We start from the raw sequence: 7,089 nt of genomic DNA, 5'->3' as shown, positions 1-7,089 counted from the left end.
GGGGAGTCATTTTACCTTCGTAGGAATATTTTTGCATAGTTGGACTAAAATGTGAGTGTTTTTCAATCCTGGACAAAAAGTGAAATACTCTAATGAGATCCATTTTCTAGAGATGTTTTCGGACCTTTTTTTTTTTTTTTTTTTTCTAGAAAATGCAAGGTGTATATAAACTGTGCTTTCCTGTCACCTTATTTTTCAAAAAGGGCGTACAAAACAATATTTATATTTATATATAAAGTAATCAAGGGTTGAAAAATATGAGAAAAAAATGTGGGTGCATTTTTGTAATTATTGCAGTGCATTTAACAAAAATCTATAGTGTGTTTGTTGTTATGTTATGGTGCATCTAACTTGAGTGCACTTTTATAAATAAGTGTAGAGATGGTTTAAAAAGATTTCGAGTATTCTTCTGCAGCATAAACAGCATCACTCCCAACTGAGACTGTCAGCACCAGACCTTGTAGCAACTTCCAAATTGAACACAAAGTTCCATCATCATCCTAATGAAGATGAATAAAGACAGGTTATACTTCAGATCCTCATAGTTCACTGGTAGAATTTCTGGATACAGGAATAAAAGCAACAGCCATTTATCAGCAAAACCTAGATCCAAAAAATGTGCTTTTCTGAACTGGTAAAATAAACACTATAAAATGGTTCAGAAGCACCATATAGGAAACAATACTGTTACGACACACTTGCAACATTGGTAAATCACCATCATCATCCTAATGAAGATGAATAAAGACGGGTTATACTTCAGATCCTCATAGTTCACTGGTAGAATTTCTGGGTTATACTTCAGATCCTCATAGTTCACTGGTAGAATTTCTGGATACAGGAATAAAAGCAACAGCCATTTATCAGCAAAACCTAGATCCAAAAAATGTGCTTTTCTGAACTGGTAAAATAAACACTATAAAATGGTTCAGAAGTTTCTGAACTGGTAAAATAAACACTATAAAATGGTTCAGAAGCACCATATAGGAAACAATACTGTTACGACACACTTGCAACATTGGTAAATCACCAAGAGGGAAACTAGTGATATCTAAAAAGCTAACCTAGAATCAGGCAACGAAAAGCTCATGTCACTCATGTTAAACAATAGAATAGCAAAACAAAGTATTCGTATATATATGTTCTCTGTGTAAATGTACAGGAGAGTAGAGCTATATATACTAGTTTAGAACTAACCTTAGCCACAGGTTACTAACACTAAAACCTAGGGCTAAGAGTAAATATCTCAACTAACCCTTATATCTCTAACACCCCCCCTCAAGTTGGAGCATAGATTTCAACATGCCCAACTTGTTACATATGTGTCACATGAACCATAAGACTCCAAACCTAGAACTATAAGTCTTGAACCTTCGAACCATGCTGTGCCAAGTCAGTCCACAATACACCTTGTCCGCACCAACAAAGCTTCCACAAAGCTACAAACCAGGTCAAGCACCACAACCGCAGCGCACCTGCCTCTCACACCCCACACCCTTATCACCGCTGCTTAACACCGCAGCGCATCAGCCTCTCACTCCACAAACCCTTATAACCGCTGCCTACCACCAGTGTTTTCCCGTTTTCTTGTTGCGTGCACACAAACTGATTCCTCCTGAACCATTCTTCAGCCGCCGGCCTTCCATAATAGCCGCGACATATGCCAGGTCCACACCACCCCTGGCACCTGTGGTGCCCATCACTGCAACACCCCTAGACTGCCTCCAACTCTCACACCTTGGCACTCAAAACAATAACCTACTAACTAATTATTTGTCAGCTTCCATCCCAGCAGCCTCACCATTAACCTACTGCCCAATCATTCTCATTTTCAACACTCCAGCATCAACACCCCACCAACCACAACCACAGTTGCTGGCAACCACCAACCACCACTGCCGGAAAGCTTCACCGGCCACCACTGCTCACTACCGCTGCGGTTCTTGGTTCTTCCATGGCCATACAGGTGTTGTAAATTGCACTGTCAGCAATAACGAAAGAAAAAACGAAGGGCCAACACCACCAGCAACCATCCACTGCTGCTGGAGTTATTCTGCTGCGACTATGGGGAAGCCTGCGAGAGAAGAGGGGAGAGGGAAACTTGACGGTTGAGACACCACCACTCCAGATTTATCGGGCTTTCAGAAACGAGCCTACCAGAACAAACCCCGACCGGAGCAGCCGCCAGAACAGCGCACACGCGCCGGTGGCTGCCCCGCTTCCTCCGGCAGCTTCGCCTCTTCACTCCGACCAAAACCCACTAACCACTCACTCAACCTCGCTCTGATACCATGTTAAACAATAGAATAGCAAAACAAAGTATTCGTATATATATGTTCTCTGTGTAAATGTACAGGAGAGTAGAGCTATATATACTAGTTTAGAACTAACCCTAGCCACAGGTTACTAACACTAAAACCTAAGGCTAAGAGTAAATATCTCAACTAACCCTTATATCTCTAACAACTCAATTCTGTTATTATAATGCACATGGACTAAACCACACTAAAAGCTTGAATCCAACCAATTAGCTAATCTAACACATAGCCTTATAAACTCATATGTACTCTTATTTTTATCAATGTGGACTCTTTAACAAAGTCAAATACAATGTGTCAATAATAGCTATTGCTGTGGCATACCTCATCAGCCCCATCATTGTAATATTGTCTAGCAAGATCTACTGGCTTATCACGAGATCAAACAAAATTAAGAGATACAGTTTTATCCAAATAGGACTTAATAGCAGTATGCTAGGAATAATAAGCATTAAAAATCCCATGTGAACAACAATATTCATTAACTTAGACTGAACATTGCTGAAGTGAGCACAAAAAAAAGTGCCTCTTTGGCATTGTTTCTCCTCACTCAAACCACCACCAACAATAAAAACAAATTTAATATATAAAGAGATAGAAAATACTAAAAAAATATAATGGACCTACAAGAAACAACAACTCAACAACTGTAGTAAATTAAGATATATGTTTTGTCTTATTGCCTTTTCTTTTGTGTTCTCCCTCACATCATACTGATCACCTTTAGATACAAGAAGATCACCTTTGTCATTACTCTTGACATCAAGACATGCAATAACTTGCTCAGTTGGAAATTTTATTAGCATAAACTGCTGGTGAAAAATTAAAAGTTGTGTCATCATCAAGAATGATAGAATTGACTTCCTTTGGAATAGTTCGTCTTCAAATGAAACTCGCTAGATCAAATGTAAAGTTAAAAAAAAAAAAGAGCACAGTTTCTAATCATATGTATCATTCACTTTTGTTTTCTTGGACTTGGGATTCAAGAACCTCTTCAAAATAGAAAGACCAACAGCAGAAAGATCAAATTAGATAAATGTAATTTTAGAATATGTGTTTCTGATTCCACCAAAATTGAGATAAAAGGAACACTAATTTTAGCCAAAGACCTTGTGGTCTAGTGGTACCCGGTTGTACCCCACATGGGAGGGGGTGGTTTCGAGCCTCAGTGGAGGTGGTATTGGCTCTTTGTGCTTCATTTGGTTGAGAAAATAGCTATGAACAGACCTGCAAAGTGCAGGTTTGAAGTTTCAACTCATTTACTTTCGAGAAAATTTGAAAATTTTTAAAACAGCTCTATTTTTTCTTGGCATACAAGGTTCATGTACAACATACATCCACTCTTCTCGGGGTGAAGCTGGACACCATGGACATTTCCCCTTCTGACAGATGCTATAAAATTATCACCATAATTACTAGTTGATGATACACACTCTCCATTATCATCTGACTAAAAGAAGTGATGAAGGGTTAAGCTAAGTTTCTTACATGCAAAAGCAAAAAATTAAAGTTTCAACAATGAAATAGAGAAAAAATTGCACCAGTGTTGCGCGATAAGAATGAACAAACTAAACATGATGCTTCCCAATTTCATCAAAGATCCCTGAAGCTTTTGTTATTTCAAGTGCACTCCACCCAATATGAGGTACTCTGATTCCTTTAGATGAATCAAAACACCCAACTACTCCAGCAATTAGACCAAGACCTTTTACTGGAAAACATTGTGATATGTCAGCCAAGAACTTTTTGACTCTTTTTGGTGGAATTGATTGACGAGATAAAGTAAAAATGGAATGTTTTGTTAGAGAGAGTTTTGTTTAGACCAGTTACCTGGTCCATTCTCCTTACTTGACTAAAAATGAAGCTGCATGCCAAGACAAATGCCAGGATTGGACGGTATTGCTTGATATAAGTCTAAAGAGCTTTAGTCATTCTGCATAAATTCTCATAACAACTTGAGTACCTTTGGTTCTTGGACCAGCAAAGTATAGTGTTCAAGAAAAGTAAGTGCAGAAAATTCACCATCCCCAACCACCTCCAAAAAATTTTAAAAACAAAAACAAACAAACAAAACAAATCTGTAATTGATCAATGAATGCCTCACTAGTCCCTATCAATCAATAGGAGTACCTTGTACTAGAATCCTACCCCTTCTTGTTGAGCACATTCATGGCAATATCAAAATAACCTACTCCAGGGAAACACTTTCAAAATGTCCTGTGCTGCTTGTACCTAAATAGATGCGAAGAAAATAAATAGGAGAAAAAGGAAAGGTGATAGAGTTCATACAGATTCTCTAGTAGAGCAAGTCCAGCTTCCCTAACTAGTTACTTGAAATGACAATAAAATCTCAAAGAAACAAATCAAGTACTGTGAAGTGTGAACTAATATTGTGTTGTAAGAAAATCAAAATTCATAATATTGTCAGACTTTTATTCTAGTGAAATTCTCAATAATTCAAAGGGGGGAAAGTAGAAATGATTCGAGATACATATTTAAAAATAGATTACATCTTTAATGTCAAGGCCGAAAAACCAAATTGCATTTCTGAGACTCCGGACATTTCCAGCGCCATGATCAAGCAAAGTTACCACTATAAAGCATGAAAATTAAATAGTAAAATTGAAGGGAAAAAAGAAGAAGCAAATAGCTCAATATTTATCATTAACTAACATCATTATAGAAAACGTTTCTCCATTTCTTCACATGAAAGTACAAACATCTCAATGGATTATATACACACCGCGTGGATGAGAATTACAGGAATCCTCTAGCCAGTAGCAGAGGAGCGGATGGAGAGGCACCTGGAAAGTTTGAATTTGAGAGCGGTACTATTAGGCTTGAATTGCAGTAACCAAATAGACCTAGAACCGGCGGAAGAAGGAAATTCTCCAGCGGTTCCAAGTTGTGAGCTGAAGTAATGCAGTTTAGCGCCATCTGTTTTTCTGATGGTTTAAGGCTTTAAGCACAATCCATGGTCCACCAGTTATAAAAAGTAAATTATTTATGCATTTATGTATATAAAATATATTACAAAATATTTCATAATACATTATTTGAGAATTAAAAATATATTATTTTACACACTATCAAATAATGCATAAATAATATATTTTTAATATATTAAAAATGTATTTCTTTATAATCCACGTTGAATCATGTCCACATAATGCACGGTGCTGTGCTGCTAATGATTCCAACAGGTAGTTTTGACTCAATCGTTATATCGTGGACCACGGTGTACAAAGCAATGTGCACCCTTGTCCAAAACGACGTCGTTTCGATTTAGTGGACAAGGACGCGAATGAATACAGGAAATTCATTATCTATAATACACATAATCGTTATCTAGAATACAAAGAACGTTTGCCTAGAATACAGAAAATGTTTGCCCATAATAAACATAATATTGACACAAAATACACAGAACTCATCCTCCTAACATTCAAATGCACAAACACATCACAACCTGTGTTAATAACATGAATACACAGAATATTGACACAAAATACACAGAACTCATCCTCCTAAACATTCGAATGCACAAACACATCACAACATGTGTTACTAACATGAATACACAAAACGATTACCTAGAATACACAGAATGATTGTCTGGAATACACATAACGATTACCTAGAATACACAGAATATTAACATAAATACAGAGACCGCCCGAAACAGGAAATGTGATTTCCAAAAAAATAGACGGTTAGTTTACAATGTTCAAAACGACGTCTTTTACGTACGGCAAATTATACCGTGCACCAAGGTGTACATAGCAATGTGCACCACGTACTTAAACGACGTCGTTTTGAGCATTGTAAACTAATCGTCCGTCTTTTTGGAAATCATGTTTCCCGTTTTCGGTCGGTCTCTGTATTTATGTTAATATTCTGTGTATTCCAGACAATCATTCTGTGTATTCTAGGCAACCGTTCTGTGTATTATAGGCAACCGTTATGTGTATTCATGTAAGTAACACATGTTGTGATGTGTTTGTGCATTCGAATGTTTAGAATGATGAGTTCTGTGTATTTTGTGTCAATATTATGTGTATTCATGTTATTAACAAAGGTTGTGATGTGTTTGTGCATTCGAATGTTAGGATGATGAGTTCTGTGTATTTTGTGTCAATATTCTGTGTATTCTGGACAAACATTCTGTGTATTCTAGGCAAACGTTCTGTGTATTCTATATAATGATTATGTGTATTACAGATGATGAATTCCCTGGAGTCATTCGCGTTTGCGTCCGCGTCCACTAACATCTGTGTATTTTGTGTCAATATTCTGTGTATTCTAGGCAAACATTCTGTGTATTATAGGTAAACGTTCTGTATACTCTAGATAATGATTATGTGTATTATAGATAATAAATTTCCTGAAGTCATTCGCGTTCACGTGCACTAACACCGAAACGACGTCGTTTTACGTACGTGGTGCACATTGCTATGTACACTGTGGTGCAGGGTATAACGATTGTTTACGTACATGGTACACGGTATAATTTGCCGTTTTGACTTACGGGAAAAAGTGTTATGTAGCAAAGAAAATAAAATTGCTGACCATATTCATTTCACGGCCCGATGGACTGTTTGAAGCCCAAATTTGATCCATAATATTGTTCGTAAGCAGCCCAATTAATGCTAGCCATGTGCCATGGCCATATGCCCATAATCTCACATAATAATAAGGTGATCACCAAATTAGATCAATTTTGAATATATATATATATATATATATATATATATATATATATATATATATA

General features: G+C 36.9%; 1 long non-coding RNA gene across 10 annotated transcripts in view; it reads right to left on the bottom strand.

The window, feature by feature from the left end:
* The window catches only part of LOC116022185, a 5,689-nt gene extending 442 nt beyond the window's left edge, over window positions 1-5,247 (bottom strand). Inside the window, exons 1-5 of one of the 10 annotated variants that reach the window (XR_004099147.1) lie at window positions 4,992-5,247; window positions 4,829-4,911; window positions 4,149-4,550; window positions 3,428-4,029; window positions 125-500 (exon numbers count right to left, since the gene is read on the bottom strand). This is a non-coding gene — a long non-coding RNA (uncharacterized LOC116022185). The remainder of the gene's footprint in view (window positions 1-124; window positions 501-3,427; window positions 4,030-4,148; window positions 4,551-4,828; window positions 4,912-4,991) is intronic. The other 9 variants (XR_004099148.1, XR_004099149.1, XR_004099152.1 and 6 more) reach the window with 9 other exon arrangements.
* Between the last annotated feature and the right edge of the window lie 1,842 nt (window positions 5,248-7,089).

This window comes from Ipomoea triloba, chromosome 6 (assembly GCF_003576645.1).
Source record: "Ipomoea triloba cultivar NCNSP0323 chromosome 6, ASM357664v1".
NCBI lineage: Eukaryota > Viridiplantae > Streptophyta > Magnoliopsida > Solanales > Convolvulaceae > Ipomoea > Ipomoea triloba.
This window is presented reverse-complemented; position numbering and strand designations above follow the sequence as displayed.